The 20,325-nt window shown below is 39.0% G+C and overlaps 1 protein-coding gene and 1 long non-coding RNA gene across 2 annotated transcripts in view; both read right to left on the reverse strand.

The window, feature by feature from the left end:
- Positions 1-11,604: 11,604 nt before the first annotated feature.
- Positions 11,605-12,341, reverse strand: LOC116436706. The gene is made up of 2 exons (XR_004237050.1): positions 12,157-12,341; positions 11,605-12,123 (listed from the first exon to the last, which is right to left on the reverse strand). It is a non-coding gene; the product is annotated as an uncharacterized LOC116436706 (long non-coding RNA).
- A 2,881-nt stretch (positions 12,342-15,222) lies between these two features.
- Positions 15,223-20,325, reverse strand: part of PRKX (protein kinase X-linked) — a 60,795-nt gene continuing 55,692 nt past the window's right edge. Inside the window, exon 9 of the mRNA XM_032100579.1 lies at positions 15,223-15,383. The gene's annotated coding sequence lies outside the window, so the exon portion shown is untranslated. The remainder of the gene's footprint in view (positions 15,384-20,325) is intronic.

Consider the following 20,325-nt stretch of genomic DNA (forward strand, 5'->3'; position numbering starts at 1 on the left):
CACTGAAAGTCTCCTTCCACTTGGAGGGATTCAGACTCAAAGTTCCCATGAAGCCGGGGTGGGGACAAGCCTCAGATACCCCAGGGAAGCTGTGCATGGAAGTCACTCAACGCTCACTCTAAGAGGAAGCAGAGAGATACAGTGAAGGTGGGAATCTATAGCACAATGATTAGGACACTCAGCTGGGAGGCAGGAGAGTAGCAATTGATTTATTGTTTGCACCAGGTTGTAAAGCCCAAGCCATATCCACAGCAAAAATCACTCCTATGAAAAGCACAGACACCTAAGCAGGAGATGCAAACAGCCCTGTAGTGAGCTAATTTAGCTACCCAGTAATCAAGCCAACAGTAAGCAGGTGTCCCATGTCATTGGAAGCACCTGTCCCAGCTGTCTCTGGGATCCTCACCCTCTTTTTTTTTTTTTCTTTAATTAGCTGCTTGAAAGAACACCTTTTTACACAAAATGAAACAATTATCATCTCTGTTATCTAATGGTTTAGCTGTTCAGCATTTACATTGAAAGTCATAAGGAAGGATATCCTTGTGGACCAGCTTTCTTCCACAAAAGTAAATAAGCTCAGCTCCATTCCCCATTTCTATGAATATTAAAGAATTTTATACCAAGTGTAAATAGCATAAACTTGTGAGCAGGAAAGGACTTTCCTCAGTGGTACATCCACTGGAGAGGAGATAATGTTTGTTCACATTTGACAAGATGAGAAGAAACTGAATGGATCCTGCACAAACTGGATGAATTTTCTCTCTATAGAAATACCAGGAAAGCCAGGACCCACTATATTTGGCACAGTCTTATTTAGTTGAGATAGTCAGAGTAGAACTATCTGTAAAATCAGCCCCTTGGACAATATCAGCAAAACAACGATTACTGTGTCTGCCAGGACAGTGATGGACTAAATGTACCTATGCTGTTTTGGCAGTGGAAGCTACATATCTGTGAGATAATGTAGCAGCTGAAGGAGAATTTTGTACATCTCAGGAGCACATGATGCTGATGTAAGTTCTTTCATGGTAAGGAGGTGCAAGTTGGCTGTAGAAATCTGTACACAATGGGATGAATGAGATCTGCTATCCTAATCTCTCCAGACAAATAATACAGTAAAGCATTGTTTAGATCCATCTAAATTTAACATGAGGGGTACTTACTCTTTTTATTTAGTGGATTAGCAGTGTCCTTATCCAAGGACACTGGATAAGTCTCCTTCTTATCTCACTGTTTCCTTCCCTATTGCCTCTTTCTCCTCTACAACTGGGAGGAAGCATCTCTTGGTCCCACAGGACTGTCCACTGGCTCACCCTGTGCCTGTCCAGGGCCCTTGCCCCAGATGAAGATGAACACACACATCTTAGAGGTGTTAGAAGACTAAAATATATGGGCAATGGTAAATAAAGATTAGGCACCAGGAAGCAGGGAGAGATGGAGGAGGAAAGTAATAAAATTCCTTTCCTGCCACCCACACCCAGCTCTCCTCTAAGTGCTAGAAAGGGATGAAGTCTCTCTTGTTGTCTTTCCCCCTGCTTCCCTTCCTACCTGGACAGATGTCCCCTGGCCACTCTCCCACTGGAAAAACCTTCAGCAGATCCCAGGACTGATGCTCCCAGGTCACTGGCACATGTGAGGGACTGGCCTCTTTCAGAAAATCCTGGTGACATGTGGCCAGCTATTCTACACACAAAACCCTGGAAGTTCCTAATGTGTTCAGCATGTGCAAACTGATTAAGTTCTGACGAGAGGAAAACATAATCATCTGCATATAATTGGAGGTAGTAAGAGGAGAAGTTATTAAACATGGTATGAGGGAGTTTATTAGGAGTAATAGGATGGAACTGAGAAGGCAAATACTTGAACATATGGAAAAGCTGCCAGACAATGAGATCAACTCAGTGTGAAAGGCTAGTGCAAGGAAGTGGAGGAAACCACATTTAAAATTAGACTAGAACACTAGAAAATGTGCTGTGGGGAACACGCCTGCCTGGCAGAGATGTGCAGACCGATCAAGTAAATCTTTTCTCTCCACACCTAGCATCCTTGGGTCTGAAAATAGGTCCAATCATGACAGATCCAGACTCCACAATTTGAGGTTTCATACCATCTCTGATACAATCAGAAAAAAAATCTTTTTAACATATGTTATGAGCTACTGGAAATTGTAGCTGAGCTGATAGTCACAAAGATGGAAAAACCAAACAAGGGATACAAGGACATCTTTGCACTGATAGAGGCCAAAGAGCACCTTACAGGATTGTGATATTTATTTCCAGACTTGTTATCACCCATAGCTTTGCCTAAAACTTTTCCTAGTATTGTCCAGTATTTATTTCATCTAGTATTTTCTGGGTGGAAAGGAGGTGAAAGGAAACTAAGATGTGTGAGATTAAAAAAGAAAGTCCCTAAAATTATGTCCAGGGTGTGGGAAGTGCAAGCAATATATTTTGCCTTTCAGTGTAAGGGAAAGAGAGCTGTTGGGGAAGTCTGGCATGGTTATTTTTACAGCTTCATGACTATTGCTAAACACAGCTTTGTATCACCACTGACTGGAAACAGCCACCCACCAACTACGTATTTATTGTGAAACCAAGGCAATAGCAGAAGGCACCAGGGCTGCCGTTACCAAGTCAGCTGGGAACACCAGCAATTCCCATGTCCTCTCAGCAGCCAGGCAATCCTGGAGCTCCAACTCAGCAGCAAAATCCTGGTTCTCAGATGATACGACACTGCATATATGGGACTAAGAAGGCTTGAATTAACTGTCAGACATTGCCTCAGGACACAAAGATGCATAGATTTTTCCATTCTCCTTTTATTTGCAATCTCTCCACTTAATCCCACACAGCAGTTTCAGTGAAACTTGATAGGTTACTGGTGGGTTGCTTCCTGCAGCTCCTGTTTTCTTCCTCTGCAGACAGTCTCAAATGGAGCAGCTAAAACAGGTTTAAGTGTCTGACACACAAATGCCAGAAAAGAGCAGAGGTTTGTGTAGATATATTAATAGGTGTATTGATTTGCATGACTGAATAGTGCTTTTTAGGGGGTTAACATGGAAATGGCTACAGCTATTGTTGCAATTTGGTATTTTTGAAGGGTATTCTGTTTTCAGAACTAGAGATTTTTATTTTTGAAAAAATATCTCTGTGGCTCTATTTTATACTATGTTACAGTTTTACACCCTCATATATGGACTCGGGGGTGTCTTTATAGTCTTGCACAATTTTAATGTACAAGTCAAGAATATTTCACTGTGTAAACACACACCCAAATGAGGCAAATTGAACTATTTCTGTTTCCAACCAGCTGCTGTATCTCAGAGTCCTTACAAAGCAATTACACAGTTGAATATATTGTCCATGATTCTTTTTCATTACAAAAGCTTGACTAAAATATTCTGAGTTTGTATTTATCTTCGTTATTGTTACAGACTTTGGCAGCAATACGAGGAATTCAAATAAAGTCATTTTCATTATTTCATCCAAATGATAAACATTTCATCATGTGGCTTGCATAAAATATTGTAAGTACAAAGCTGTGAGGAGTTGATGAAATACTTATTAATCACTATATCCAAAAACAATGGCAGGTGGGTACTAAAAGATATTCAGGATTATGAAGCTGTGTAACTTCACAGTTGTTGAAAAAAACCCAGTATTTCCATTAAACTTAAACGTTGTTCTCAATAATGCTTCCTACTCAAATGCATAGTCAAAGAAAGTTGGGAAACACTACAAGTTTGTGTTTGTTTTCCTGTGAGTGAGGAAAAAAGCCAGTGTGTGTTCACCCCAATCTTTTGGTTTAGGTTTTCAGAAAGCCTGTAAGTGAAATGAATTTGCCTTCACTTCCAAAAAATCTGAAATATTGTTAGCACTGCAGAGCACCTTCTTAAAAGGCTATCTTAGAAGAGTTATATCAGCTGTCCTGAAGCCTTTGTTAACTCAACTCTACCATATTTATCTTGCTTTTTATTTTAACATAGACAGACATGAACACAAGGTACACAGTGCCTATTTCTTCTGCTGTGCTCCTGCGTCATTGGTGTTACCAAAGGATCAGTTAGAGAAAAAACAGGCTTTGGAGGTCTATAGTCTTGGATATCAGGCTGAATTTGACCATTTAAGTGAACCTTAGCAAGTCATATCATTTTGCACATCAGTTTTCCCTTATGACTGCCATTTGTAATATCCAGGACATTGAGATTTCTGGGTGGATGACACTTTTATTAATTATTTGCATGACTCACATCCAAGAGGCCTGGTCACAGAGTAAACTCATCTGCATTGAACACAGTACAAAACTGATAAAAACACATATAGACTGTAAAATTGTGTGTTAGGGGCAGAGTAACAATAATCCATAATGGCAAATAACATTAACATTAGCTGTCTTTGATGACACTTGCTCATGACTCATAGAAAATCCTGAAGGAAGAAGAGCTTTGAAAATTACACAAATTGATGAAACATCCACTAAAAATTACTTAGTGACAACAAGTTCCCTGTTCACCAGCAGATTGTTTTGACAAGCTGCTATCTGGAGTATCTGAGGCAAGGCAGCTGTTTCCAGTCATCCCCCTCCACAGTGAACTGTGCATGCAAAGTGTACAATGAGGATATGTGGAGGCAGCGAGTGCCTACATGATATCACACTGAAGTGATCAAACATCTGAGTTTTGTTTTATTTCATAAGGCTTTTTTCATTAACAAAGCCAAATGTCATATTCTGTTATCCTAGTCATTCCCATAAAAGGATTATAGCTGTCTAGTTTATCAGGGTTCATTTTTTGCTAACAGTGGGCAGATTTCCTTCTCTTTACAGTATAAGACATTAATCTTCATTTTTCTACTAATCAGTCCAAGGGTTTTAACACTTAATACGTTGCATGGAAAGCAAAAGAACTGTCAGCATGATATAATTAAATTCTCTCTCATTGACCCTTAACATGTTTTACAGCACCTCTTCCAGTGACATAATTACAGTAAATTGGAAGGAAAGCTTCCAAATTCAGTTGGATCTCCTGAATACTAACTGCATTCATTATTCCTGAATCCACAGCTGTTAGCACTCCTGTTGAGATTCATTTAAAGAACCTTCAAAGAGTAACAACAACATACCCATAACAATATTAGGTAGAAAATCCTACTTACATCATTGGTGATTTGTTAGATATCAAAGACCTTTCTGCAAAATGTTTTATTTTCCAGTTAGAACACAGTATCCAGGATTTAATAAAAATAATTTAGTAGATGTCTCTCTGCTCTACTTTCTCAATAAACAAATGTACACAAACAGATATCAATTACAAACATTTCTGATTAGAGATACTTAGGGGAGTATCCATGTTCCAGGCCATTGGCTTCAGAAAAATGAATACCATCTCAGGTCATTTAGAGGCAAGATTCAGGAACAGATATAGAAAAAATTAATTATCAAAGCAAGTTTTAAGCCATTAAGTCTGCCATTCTCTTACACAAAGAAAGGCAGACTACAGATTGCCTTGGTCCTGGGAGAGTCCACCCTTCAAGTTTGAGAGAGGGCCACCTGGTCTGACTGTCCCAGATACCCTAAATGAAGAATTTTCTTTTTGCTATTTTCTTAACTAACTCTCAGTTTTAATCCTTACATGTACAGGATTGCACAGACAATTTCAAACTGAAAAAAACAAGGTTTTTGTTTACTCGAATGTTCTCTTTCACAAAGTGAAACTTCCATGCAGTGACAGCTGGAATCATCATATACACCAAAAAACCCCTGCCAATATTGTCCCTGAAAATAACTCTGAGAAGACACTGGTTTGCCATCTGCATCCTCTGCAAGTCCACTTCCTGATTATTGATTTATCAGAGTTTCCTTCCCTCCATGAGCAGAACTGACCATGCACAGTTAATTCACCAAGGAAGTGAAACAGAGGACCCACACTCCCAGGGACCTCACAGCTGAGCAAGAGCAGCCACCCTTCTGATTCACACCAGCAAATCTCTGTTCTCCACAGAGAATTTCCCTAGACTTTTCCTGCTGATCAAAGTCTCGCCCAGTGATAATGTGGAGCAGAAATGGAGGTTTCTTGGCTGCTGGAGGCAAACATGATAGCACTCAAGGTTAACATATGTTTTTGCTCTATCAGAAAATGATCTCAGCTTCCACCCCCTAAATTTCTTGTGCTAGAGGAAAATCAGACAAGATCAATGTAGGAGATAGATATTTGAGGAGTGGGAGGAGAGCTCTATTTCCTTTAATTTAGGCACCATCAAGTGCTCCATCCAGGTCTGGCACATCCATCTCCCCTTACTGCTGTGAGCTTTTTCAATGGGCAGGAGGAATGTTCCTCTTGCTCCACAGTGTGTTCAGGGCAGATTTCAAGGCTGTTATATGCTTCCACAGCCAGACCTAGGAGCTGGGCCTGGGACCAGGAGACCGGCTCATTATCCAGAAATGTGATTCTGATTTGGACTTTGTGATGGGTGAGGGAGCTGTGCTGAGATTCCTTGGGGAAGAAAAGAGTTTGGCCAAAGCCTTTGTAACATGATACATGCGTAGACCCCAGAGCTGGGGAATGCATTGTGATAGAAGGAGCTTTGGCCAACCTCATTTGTATCACTTGCAGCACTCCAGGACTTGCAGCTGTACCAGAACTGTTGTTGCATGTAAGTGCAAATCATCACTGTGTTCACAGCCATGAAAGGGCACAGCAACTCTTCAACATATGACCGAGAGCAAATGATTTGCACTCGCCTCACAGCTGTTTGCTCCTGCTTTGGGAGAGGATTAAAAATACAAGGAGAGCAAGGAAACGGGCTTTGTGCTGGTATCCTGCTTCTCCTTCCTGCTTGGAAACTGTTATGTGTGGAAGAGCAGAGAGGCAAGCAAGCCTCCTTTCCATGAGCACGGTCTCTTTGCAAACTCAGTGGGGTCTTAGCTGGATGGAGACAGTCAAACTCACTAAGCCAGACTGCCAAGGCTTGGCAAAAGAGCTGTAATTATTGGAGCTGTTTGCATTTTGTTTATTTACTTGATTGTTATATGATTACATAAGTAACCTGTTTTTCATTATTTATTCCTTATCCTTTCAATTTCCTCAGGAAAGAAAGGAACAAAAGATATTTAATAAGCAAAGACAGGGACCCACAGTATTTCCAAGGTCTTCTATCCTACAGGCTCAGGACTAGAAAGAGAGCGAGTTCCCAAGTGTTCAACTACAAATTATGACTACTACAAATGTAGGTAGGATGTCAAGAAAGAGGGGATGTGTGCTTCCCAGTTAGACTGGTTTACCTTGCCCAGCAATAATCTCTGGTTCAGGGATGGAACCCTAGATTCCTCACCAGGCTGCAAAACCCCATCCATACTTGATCCTTGCCCCTAGAGCACCACCTAGCTTCAAGAAAAAGCATGGTCAGGGATGAGAAAGTAAACAGTGGTCTTGAACTTCTGTTTTCTTTTTATATTCTGGTTAAGTAATCACTATTTTACAAAAAAATAACTTAATTGGGAGACTGTGTTTTGCAGTTACCTGTGCCAATATGTAAGAGAGGATTTGAGGCTTTCACTCAATCAGACTGAGGCATCTTGTGAGCATGTCTGTCTGCCTACGTAACCTCAAAAAAAGAGAGGAAGTTCCCACTATTCCAGCTTAAAATCTCTGCTATTTCACACAAAACTACAGTAATAGATAAGTTTATTTAAGTAACTCACAATATAATAGGATAGTATTCACTAAAAGCAAAAACAGAAAGAGAAAGGACTGCAAGGAGAGGACAAACAACTGTGCATTTACAGCCTCTAGAGCTAAAGAAGCCAGGACTTCCCAGCAGAGCAATCAGCTTTGCTAAAATGATGGCAGCAGCCCCCAGGAGCAGGAGCCCTGCCTGTGCAGTGAACAGGACTGCAGGTCTGCAAAGCTGCTTGAGGTGAGACAGGTCTGTTCTCACTCCACAACCCTCTCGGGAGAAGGGGATTTTTCTGCTGACTGACCCAGGCTGAAAGAACAAGCCCATTCCTAGGGAGGAACATGCTAAAACCCCTTAAATATTTTTTCTTTCTAAGAGGGCTGCTTTTTCATCTCAGTGAAGATGGATGCAAGGAAAATGAAATCTCTCCATTTAAGTCCTTTCAGCCTCATTCCTTTTTTAATTAATTTTGGCTATGTGACAACTTCCTTTTCCTGTCCCGTTGCTCTTTCATATCTTACCTCTTCCCCCCACAAGCTGTCAGAGCTCTGCTTTCACTCTCTGGCTGTCACTTAACTTCTTAGTGCAAATCCCAGACCACAGGCCCTACCCCACAAGCTCTATTTCCTTTCTTCCTCTTGGACTGCGCTTGCAGACTCTCATCTTACTAAAACACAATGGAAAGAGACCCCTCCTTATTTTGGCTCCTGTGTTTATGCTGCTGTTACAGAAAGTCTGTGGAGAGGCAGAAGAGACGTGTGGGTGCTTGGATTTGCACATTGCACACCAGGATGCTTTTACATCTCCACCACACTCACAGAGGTAAAAGTATCAAAGAGTTGTAAGTACTCATTGTACTAATTTAAGGACTAATTTGACTCCAGAAGGTCATTTACAGTGACTGTGCTGGATAACCACCTGGAAGGTATTAAGCCTTGACTCAGGCTGAAACAGGTGACTCAGGGTGCCAGGCACCCTTCAGTAGTGTCTGACAACAATCAAAACTCCAGTGTGCTGCAGGCCTTCAGAGTTTTTCCCACTATTTGGATGCATCTATAGGATAGTATGGAAAGATCATAGTGAGAAAACTCTGCAGAAGCTCTTTACTGGATCATGGCACACTTGTTGTACGTGAAGATGACACACTTCCAGCCTGTTGAATCACATGTTTTTAAAGACCCCATATGGTACCTGGATCTATAAGTATTTTGGTGTATTAGTAAAAGTTTTTCTTGTCTGTGAAATCATGTGTTGAAGCATTCTTAGGAATCAAATCACTTGAATCACTTTGTCTTTAACTAATCTCTCAGCTTCTTCTCTGTGAGACTATTTAAAGCAAAAAAAAATCAGAAATTTTGATCCAACTTTGGTTTTTTGTGCACTTTTCCTTCACATTCTCTGGTCCTAACCCATGTACCATACATTTTTCCCCTCAAAATGCCTGACTTATACATTCAAGTTAATAATCACTGTTGCATTCAGTTAAAACAGAAACATTATGATGTTAACCCACTATGACTGGCTTAAGAGAGACAGACTCACACACATATGAAGAAACTTATGTTCTTGAAGTGCTTGGAAACTCCTAAACTATTACAGGACAAATAATCTTTTCAATCTCATGACCATGTTCAAGTATTAGCCAAATTTATAGGTGCCATTCATGTGATGACAAAACTATTTTTCAGTGAGTAAAGGCAACCTAAAAGGACAGCAGTGCACTGGAACATCATAGACTTCTTAAATCACAGCAGAGCTACTGAATAGGGAGTCTTTAATGGTTACTCAGTTGTTAAACATAGTTTTCATCTGGATAAACCTACAAGTGCCACTATAGGCTAGAACTTCTTGGAAAATACCAGGAAAGAAAAAGGAAAAAAATAAGGAAAAAGAAAAGAAAACCCCAGAAGAAAAACAAAATTGTCCTTGTTTTATAAAACAGTCCCATCAGATGCCTCTGAGTTAAATGAACTGTTTTGTATTATCACCCTCACTGACCCAGTGATGTTGTATTTGCAGACATAAATATCATAAAATATATATTTCAATTCTGTGAAGTTTTTCAGACTCACAAGAACACAACAAAAAAGTCTTGGGATTGAAGTCTCAAAACTCTTGAGACTCCCTATACTCCAAGTCCACATTGAATGCCTTAAGTCTGTGATGCCCCAAGCGAGCAGACACAGCCCCTCCAGAGATGTGTGGAATCTCCTCTTGTCTAAAGACATTTTGAAGCTCCTCTGCCATTTACTTAAATTCTCGGGGCAGAGTTTCCATCTCCTGATCCAGTTATATCCCTCCTTTTCGAATCAGGACCATTGGGAGGAACCAGAGCACTTGGTGTTATCTTGGTGTCCCTGTTATCTCGCTGTGATTTTACTACTACGTATTACACTACTAACATTGTGATCAGCAGCATTAGAGAGCAATGTATAACGTATTAAACACATTGCAGGCTGGAAGTGGAATTGCTTCTGTAGCCAGTAGTACAAAACCACTGGAATGTTTTTAATAGTGCTGTTTTAAATGGTCTCATTTTTAAAGAAAAAAAAAATTACACACTGGATTATAAATTCGTGCTTTGCTTGTGAGCACATTCTGTGATCCTTGTCTAGAGGAGTTCATGGGGGAGCATTGCATGCCAAATTAACTAAAGAAGAGCCCAAATTCTCATCAGTTCAAACAGGAAATGAGAGATGGAGAGTGTTTTGTTTTCCTGCACATCTTTCTAAGATAAATTCTTTTAACTCCCAATTTGGAACTGCTTGGAACTAAGCCTGGTTGAAACAATTAAATGATTTACTATTGTTTAAAAATAAATATGACTCTGGAGTATACTTTAAAAGTACTTCTGTGGTTATTTTATTCCTTTTTTAATTTTTTTTTTTTTTAATTTAGAGGGAGAACAATCCTTCCTCTATACTTCTGTCACCAAAAGGACAAAGAACAACTCAGGCTCTGTTAATTAACAGTGGAAAAATGTTTCTTGACTTTGAAATGATTTGTTAAATTATTATATGGTAATTCTAAAGAGGGGGATTAAAAAAAATATATGGTGTTATTAATGTATGTACATAAACTGATGCTTAAGTAAATGAGGAGAGTATCACAAGAAAGGCATAACTTGGAAATGGCATCAGCTTCCCTCTGTTTTCAATTATACATATTCCAGGCCAATTCCCATGGCACAGTTTTCAGTGGAGGAGAAAAGAAGATGTACACTGTACATTAGCAAAAGCCAAAATATTAAAGGGAATTCTTTTGTTGACATGAGGCCCCCTGCATGAGCAATATGGCAGTTATACACTTGGGGTGCCTAAATAAAACCAGGTGGAAGCAGGCAAGTGTGTGTCTTTAGACCTACGGCACAACACTGTCAGCCAGTCCCAGCAGCAGACATGAGGCTGCTTCAGCCTTTGCCCTGAACGCCTCCCCTGACACAGGTAACATCTTTTCCAAGAGGTCTTGCTGCGCTTCGTTCCCATCTGCCTGTGATAAATGTTGGCTGGCAAGCCAAACAGGATCATGGTTGGGCTCATGGTTCCTGCATGGGCTTTTTAGTGGAGATGTATTCTCTTCCCACACTGCAGCTGGCCATGTAGGATCAGCACTTATTAATCAGACTATGTCTGGTGGAAATGCAAGCCCAATGCCACAAGATGTGATTATTTGTCAGCTTGTCACATCACTATAAAAAGAACTGGCAGCAAGTTTCTTGTGAAACTTTATTTGATGCAGGTGTGTTTTGCGCAGCCACTCTTTGGATTCAGTGCACATCCAACAGCTTGTGAGCACACCAATTTTTGTCCCTCAGTTTGCAAAGAACTGAGTCCTGTACTAACTTCAACCCGCCTCCGCAATCCACAGAAAGGCCAACTAACTGTCAGACTTGAGAGAATCAAGGTTGAATGGCATGGCCATTTACAACACCTCTGAGGTAAAAAGATTTATTAAATATGGGAAACTGTGGTTCTACACATGGAAGTCACTGATGTAAAAACTTTTTACCATGAACTTGACCAACAAAGTCAGTTTCTTCCAAATGAAAATGCAAAGCTGTCTGCAGATAGCAAATCCAGCACCACCTTCATTCAGGACTTGCTTGTCAAGAGCAAGCAGTGTGCAGCAGCTGACACCAACACATGGTCTTCTTCATGACTTCAGACCTCTATTAAGTCCAGAGAGGTTAAGTAGTCCTGTAGCACTTGAGAAGACAAGGAACTGAACGAAATTCTTACCTTGTAATTTCAACGATAACGCTGTCTGTGTCATTAATTGTTGTCTTCCCTGATGGGGGAAATGATCAGATTTTGGCCCGGAGGAAAAAGGAGGCGAATGGGACTTCATGCTTCTCAGTCTCCAGACAGGTGTTTATTAATTCTTATCTAAGGAGTACAAGCCCCTGGCGTGGCCTAGACATAGCACAGAGCAGAGAATGCAGCAAGAAGAACTGCAGCAAGAAGAAGAATGCAGCAAGAAGAACAACTTACCAAGATCTCCCAGCCTTTTTAAAGGTAAATTACCCAATGAAAGCTTAAAATGCAAGGTATTTCCACTTTTTTACCAATGTCCAACAAGTTCCTAAATCATGTAGATAGGCACTGTGGAATTCTGTATCCAATCATCCCAAACCACTATTGCTGCAAAATATGGAGTTAGTGAAGAAGGAGAAAGAAGCTTTTAACTGCAACTTATCCTCCATTTTGAGGTTTTCTACTTCTATCTATTTACTATGCAAATAGACCTAAAACCTCTAAATTTTTCACCCTGTGATAATCTCACATAGTATTCTATCACCTAATTCACACCATTGTAGATTCTAATTCTTCCCAGAGGCTAGGAAAATTTTCCCGTGGACAAAGGTCAAAACCAGTACTGCCCAGAGGGGTAAAACCTTTCAAAACAGGCAGAGAAATATTCTCTGCATTCTGGGTTCCCACACAACTCCACTGAAGTTTAAGTTGTGAGAACAATGAATTATATTACTAATGAATAATACCTTGTTATTAGTGTCTGTTTAGAAAACTTTAAAATGGAAAAAAGATTAATCTAAAAATAAATGCTTTATTTTTCAGAGAAATACCAAATAAAAAAAAGAGCAGTGTATATTTTATACATATTTGTTTTAAATATTTCAGCTTTTGAGGACAATTCTAAGAATGTCACTTAGGATGAATACAAAATACTGTTTTGTTGTTTTGGCTCTAGATGGCTCTGCCTGAGCAGGGGCACTGGGCCAAGCTGATCTCCGGAGATCCTTTCCAACCTCAACCATCCTGTGCTTCTGTGAGATGGTCAAGTGAAAGTCAAAAATTTTCCTAAGTATTTCCTTCTCCTGTTTCAAATTGATCCTTGAACTCCTGAGCTCCTCTGGTGTAACATAAGGCACCATGCATGAGATTCTGAAAGAAAACTTTCAAACCCAAGGATGTAACACTTCCTCTCCCATTCCTGAGACGTTGCTGTTCTTTAGTTTCAAGTACTCTCTCCACCCCTAGAAACTGCATCTGCCTTAAATCAACTGCTTCATGGGTGGTGGTGTTTTTTTCGTTGGTTTTATTCTTACAGAAGAGGATACAGTATCAAAGGAAATAAGCACTGAAGATTTTTATTTCACATAGTCCTTTTTTCAATTTGAAAAAATTTAACCCTCAAGCAAATAAAGGCACACTGCCTAAATGTGCTATGGTGGTACCAGGCAATAAATGCAATGCAGATATATTTTTTCCCCCTTCTTGCCACAGGTAAACATTTGTTCTGCAGTGTTACATTTCCATTAGAGCATTTTGTAGAAAGTAAGGTTTTCACATTACCCAGAGACCCTCTTCTTCCAGCTACTTACATATATCCCTACTAACTTCCCACTATTCAAAACATGCAAACTGAGATAAATTGGGGGAACGGAATTATTGACATTAATAGGAGAAATTTTATTTGATCCTTAAGCTTTGTATCTTTAAGGCCTTGTTTAAAAGAATTTTAATTTAATCATGTTACTGGAAATCCTTTTAAATACTCTACCATGATAGGATGTGTTCTCTCTCTTTTGTCTCTTTCTCATTGTCTTTCATGTGACTCATGATAATGCATTGTTTCAATCTGTAATGTATTGCTGCTATTGCTCGTAACACCTTGAGAAAGAACAGGATCAGGCATTTTTTCAACAGAATAAACAGCAGTGAACTCCACTGAATGTCACCGTCAGGGCAACAGGGAAACAAGCTTGAACATGAAGAAAGCACTTCCAAAACATTACAGGCAAATACAGCTATGGATGCCTTTAAAGGGAACTAGCTGAAAAAAGTAAATGCAAGAACTTTCTTGGCAATATATGGAACTATACTGTAACTCAAAGCTGGGTCTCAAGGTGGCTTGTGTTTTAGTGTCCAGAACATCACATGGTACGTGGCCCTATGCAGAGAAAAAAAAACCAATAAAAACCAACAAAACCCTCACACTTTTGGACAACATATGTTCTAAAACTCATTGACTGTTTTTATATTCTTCTTGCAGCTTTTCTTCTTTTAGTTGCTTGAAGTTATGCCAATCTCAGATCAACAAAAGAGATTTAGAGAGTGGCAAAACTTATGGAATGAATTATTTCAAGTAGCATGACATCTCCACTCCATGTACAGAATACACTAGAAGCTTAAAGACATTACAAGGTAAATGACTCCTCATTTGCATGTTTTATTGTATTAATTGCTATTATTTTTGATGGTTTGAAAACAGAAAAGAATCCAACACACAGACCACAACAAATTAAGTAAGTTTCAGTACTGTTCATTACTTTGGCACCGGCATGATAAGAAAGTCAATTTAATTTTTAATTGCAATAACAAAAATAATCACTGTTTGATCATTGAATCTTATTTTATACTTGGAAATATAAAAAACGTCTTCAGCAAATCTTGTCTGTCACCACAAGCCCAATGGCAATTTGTTTCCTAGACTGGTAAGTTATCTTAATGAAGGCTATTTCACTCCATGAATCCCATCCTTTAGTAAACATGACCTACAAAAAGATTTTTACTTTGCAGAAAACTCAGAAGCTGAGAACTGTCTTATATTGGCAATTTCCATGTGTCACATAAATAGAACAAAATTGGTAATGATGCCATGAAGATTTTTGCCTTTTCTTTTTTACCCCTGTTATACCCGTTATACCTTTTTACAGCTTCTGTATTCCTAGTGCTTTTGCCTACATTCTTGGACTTGTTTGTCAAGCTAAGAGGCTAAACATTTTAGAAGCTTCATAGGTAGGGATCAGTGTGCCCCAGGCCCCAAGGTCCTCTCCATAACACATTCTGTAAACCAAGATAGAACCATCCAGGGGAAGGTTCCTTGGGGAGGGGGGGCTCACTTGAGCCTCTCATAGGGGAATCTTTGATAGATATGCTAATTAGTAAAGCCTATAATGTTACACCCAATGTTGGGGGGGAGGAGGAGGAGAGACACAGAGACACAGGGAAAGACTCGGTGGGGTGCATCTCGATGCACGTGACCTGGATGTGTACACCTAAGGATCCTTAAAAATAAATACCAAGGTAAAATCCCTCTTCCCCTTCTAACTGTGTATGCCTCTTGATTTTAAGACCAGGAAAAGGCATCAGTAAAAAGCACCATCTTTTAAAGCTGCAAACCCTCCTTTGATGAAGAAATGAGATACCACAAGTCAAACTTCAAACCATTTAATATTTCATGGAGATGCTGTAACAAAAAAAAAAAAGAAAAGAAAAGATAGGGTTAATACTATTAACTTGGCTGCTCCTTTTCCATTGAGGTGAACCTTGCTCTTGGGGGTAGGAAGTGAGATTTTATACTTTGCTATCAAAGACTTACACTTCAAAGTGATACAAAAGGCATTTAGAGTGACAACAACCAACAATCTGTTCTCAGGAGGTGACTCATGAATGCACCCCAGTAAAAGCTGATACAGAACAGAGGACAAGCTGCAAGGCATCACCACAACCTAGGCTGCCGTTTTGAGAAATGCCCTGTACATATCCTAGCTTCACTCTTGGATATTGGCTACTGCCATAGCTACACTTTTACTACTTTGTAATTATTGACACGTGGTTGGAAGAGTAGAATTGAAGAAAACTTCCTCTTTTTATTCCTCATTCAATAGCTCCCAGTGTTAATCCCCAGCGGAAGAATTGAAATCAACTCACCTTCATGATACTTGTTTATTCAGACAATATTACTCTGTTTCCAACCTTAAAATATTTTGCATCCAAAGCTTTGATATGGTTAAGTATCTTATTCTTAAACTGAATGCATAGACTTTTCTTATTTGGTTGCCAGTTCAGCATATTAATTAAAATTTTAAACAAATTAACATAATAATTTCAAATCTGCCATATTTTGCATGTAAATAATCACCAGCCACATAGAAAAAAAAATAAAATAGAAAATTACTGGCAGAATCTAGTCTCTGAAACAGACTTCAGATGTTTTCAAAATCCAAAAATTCATTATCTCAAAACCAAGGGTCAGCAAGAAAACCTGACTCAAGGGTAATGGTCACTCATGTTCTGATAGACTGCCTAGAAAATCTATTTAAAAATAAATATTACTATAATTTTTACTATTACTATAAATCTCCCTTTCTTCAGTAGTCAGATGGTGATATTAAAGAATGGATTCAGTCCCTAACAACACCTGCTTAAGTGATCCACCACCACACTTTCCTTTCTGCATCACCAAGATTTTGCTGGGGATTACATGAGTCACAGGAGCTTTATGAAAAAATTTGAGAACAGGTTCAAAATGCACTGTTAGAATTTTTTTTTATTTTACAGCACATTGCAATAGTCTCACTCCCTGGTGGCAACTACCTGCAGAGAACAGAAAGACTTTAGCCACAATTAGCTATTGAAAACTCCTTTTCAGATAAACTAAGTGGAAGTAGTGCTTTTGATCCAAACTTCAGGTCCCAGCAGGGAAACATTTCTGATAGATCAGCTGGGTCAGCAGGCTCACTTACAGCTGCTACATGGATGATGGCAGAGTGGCAGGAGGAACAAGTGTCACAGCACAGGACTGCAGTGCTGCTTTAAGTCACAGGCCAGTAAGAAAAATAAATCTAAAAAACCTAAATCTGAATAGATTCAAAGCAGGAATTTATTAATATGAAGAGATTGCTGTTCCTGGATAATGCATTTACATAAAATTGCTGTTCTTTGTTTACATATCAACTCACAGCTCAGCTTTAATAACATGAAAAAATATATTTTACCTACTTCTGTTTATGTCTCTGTGCTTACTTTTTGCAAAACCTGCTAGTAGAATGGGTAAAAGCTTGACGAAAAACTAAGAACAGAATGTTAAGCCACCTAGTTAACATGCATCAAAGATGTTGGAGTGAAAGCTCCTCTGGACTCAGGCCCAGAGGGAAGCCAAAGCACAGGGATTGAATTAAAACCTTTGGACAAGCTGAGATACATGAAGCCACACCAAAGTGAAATAGAAACATAGATTTTTAACTTCAGTAGAAATATATGCCAAGGGCCTTGAACATTAAAAAGCTGTAGCAGAGACCTTAAACACAGTTCTTGCTGAAGCAGTGTTACCTTTTCACAGAATTCTTTACTTTAGACAAAATATAGATAGAATTACACTGTTCATATTTTTTAGATAGAGTGTTCACATAAACAAGAGCTGATAGAAACTGTACATGCAAATCTGTGTAATACCTATGTAACACTTGTGTAAGACTTACGACTGTTAGAATTAGACCAGGATAGGTTAAGAAAAGAAAAGCTAGAATCGTGTGTTAATCTTATTGGTCAGTTAGCAAATATAATCCACACTTCTGTAAGAAAAAATAGATGGAGCATATAGAACATATAGAAGAAGCTGGTTTTGCCTGCTGTTGCTGCTGCTGCTTGGCTTTATCATGTAACTTCCTTCGAACTCTGCCTTCAAGAAAGCTGTGAGACTATGAAATAAAGAATTTAGCAGAACAGCAGCCTCCTCTGCTCTTTTACCCTGGTCCGGGAAGGAAGGGTACCCTGTCAAAAGCTTAACACAAAGGAAACTGGTTATCAGTACAAACAGAAGACATGCCAATTGTGAATATTTTACTTACTATATTAATACAACCTAGCAGCACTGCTTCACTTAAATGGTGCTTCACAAGCACTTTGATTAGAATAGGGTCCTAAATTCAATTACAGTGTCTTTTTAACTGAGAAAATAGAAGCAGGCCAAAGAAGCTCCTAGATATTATACATACAATTTGAATCACTCTGTGTTTTTTGCATTTGTTCACTAAACTTCAGAAGCACAAAACAGCATAGAATCTTTTACTTTTGTATTCCAAATCAAAAACTGAGCTCTCTAATGCTTAACTTTTGAAGAGTTGCCATTGTAAAGCTCAAGAGTTTTTCTACAGCTAAGTTTTAGTATTTGCTAAGCTGCTCAGTTATACTCTCACAAACCTGCTCAAAGAAGAGACTTGGTCCTTCAAGGTTTAAGTTTAGGCTCTGCAGGCTCAAGCAAGCTGCTGTTTTCGTCATGTGAATTGCAACAGTATTGGCACTGAAAGGACAACCACCTCCTCTACATGGCTTACACTTGGGCAGAAAATTAAGAGCATGATGATTGTAAAGCACTGTCCTTCTCCAACTGAAGGATTTCACTATCAAAGATTCTCTAAACTAAAACAACTATTGACTGAAGTTCAAATAAACTGACTCCTAAAATGACATTTTTGTATACAATATTGAGAAAAACAGGAAATTTAGCTTAAAAGCCAGCATAAACCTAAACAGGCACCATTTTTTCTACAATGTTTAATGATAGAATAAGTGCATTTGCAAGTAGGTACTGGTCAGGCATATCAAGTTACTTCTTGGATTGCAGTCCAATTCAAGCTTATTTGTTTTCCCAAAATACTTTTCTCTCATTCATCTTCTGTATTACAATAGTCCAGAATAGGGACAATATGCTGGAGAGAAGAATTAAAAAACAAAAAACCAACAAATGACTAAAAAAAAAACCCCAAACCTGAAGTTGGTTAGTTGTTTAAGCTGACAGACATTTAGAAGGTATTTATCTGTACTCTGATTATGTAAAAACCAGTACAGTAGAGACAGCACCTGTATGGCACCTTAGAGTTCTGCATACTAGAAGTAAGACAGGCCCACATGTTTGTTGTTTCGGGTTGCATACCAGTTTTGGGATGCGCCTCAGAGACTTCAGTGGCCTGAATTACAGATGCAGTAAAAGGTGTTAAGACTCTCGACTGCCCCAGCAACTCATTGGCATTGAAATCTACCTTAAGTCAAAGTTGGTATAATAGCCCCACTGACTGCTGCACTTTTCACAGAATAATTGTTTGAAATATGATTGCACAAAACTAAAAAAGTAGTTGATACATAGAAAGAAATTCATACCATTCAGCTTGCTAAAATTTTACAGTATTTCTGGTTTCAAGGCTAAATACAAAGCTTGACACACATTCATGTGGTGATTTTTTGAAGGGTAGATGAAAAGGGGGCAAGGAAGACAGAACAGAAGGTAGAGACTTCTACAGGCAACAGTAGGAGAGCCTTTTACCGTCCCTGTGAAAAGCTGCCTGAATTCTGAAGCTGAGATTGAAGCAGCTAGCAGGAGTTTGCACAAGGAAGGGCTCAATTTGTGAGTTATATAAGAATTCACAAAGTACTGGGCAGTATCCAGATGTAACAGGGCCAGCTGCTTTCTGCCATTCCTTATATTACACCTTTACTGGTTAACAGTGGGTCACAGAACAGTGGGCTCTTGTCAAATGCTGTTTTAAGACTATTTTGCCCTAAAAAGGCCCAATGAAGCATGAAGTGAGAGATTTGGGAGTAGTGAGTGTGGACCAAAAAAACCTACCTACCGACCCTGAATGAGTGAAATAGCGTATTTTAAATGGCCTCTATTGGGTAAGATAGGGAGTTACATGGGCATTCAAAAAAGATACAGCACTCAGAACAAATGAACAAAAACTCCATCCCATGGCTGGGGTATGAACAAGATGCCAAACAAAATGCTTTACTGTTACCATTCAAAAACTTCCTGTGTTTTAACTGAGAAGTTCTTTTGATACATATCAAAGACATGTCTAAAAGCATGCCAGGACTCATTGCACTGTTCCTTCATTTTCCATTAGCAGTCTCTTGAAGCACACAACATAGTGGTTTACAACAGCAAAACATCAATGCACAGAATTTAGAATGAAGCCAGGCAGAAAAAAAAAATATTCTGTCTTAAAAAATGAACGCTTAACTAGTCCAAACTTTAACCAGTCAGATCTATGACTATGCAATTGTATCTGCCAGATTACCATATCCAGTGGGTAAGAAATAAAATACATTTGACTCAAGAGAAGGAATTTAACACAAACAGCTAAACATATTTTGTTAAAAATGGGACTTTTCAAGTTCTTGATGGAAGATGAAATAAATAAAGGGTAAGTTACGTGTGCTTGACAATGTAAGAATATTTTTTGTGACATTTTAAGACTATTTTCTGATGCTTAAAGAAACAGATTGAAATGAGTGTTCTGGACAGTTTTCAGGTCATTAAGCTGTGAAAATGCCAAAGCAATTAGGGTCATATAATCGAAGTTTAATGAGAAGTCTGAGTTAACACTTCATTAGTGGTGCACTACCTGAAA

This window comes from Corvus moneduloides, chromosome 2 (genome assembly GCF_009650955.1).
Source record: "Corvus moneduloides isolate bCorMon1 chromosome 2, bCorMon1.pri, whole genome shotgun sequence".
NCBI lineage: Eukaryota > Metazoa > Chordata > Aves > Passeriformes > Corvidae > Corvus > Corvus moneduloides.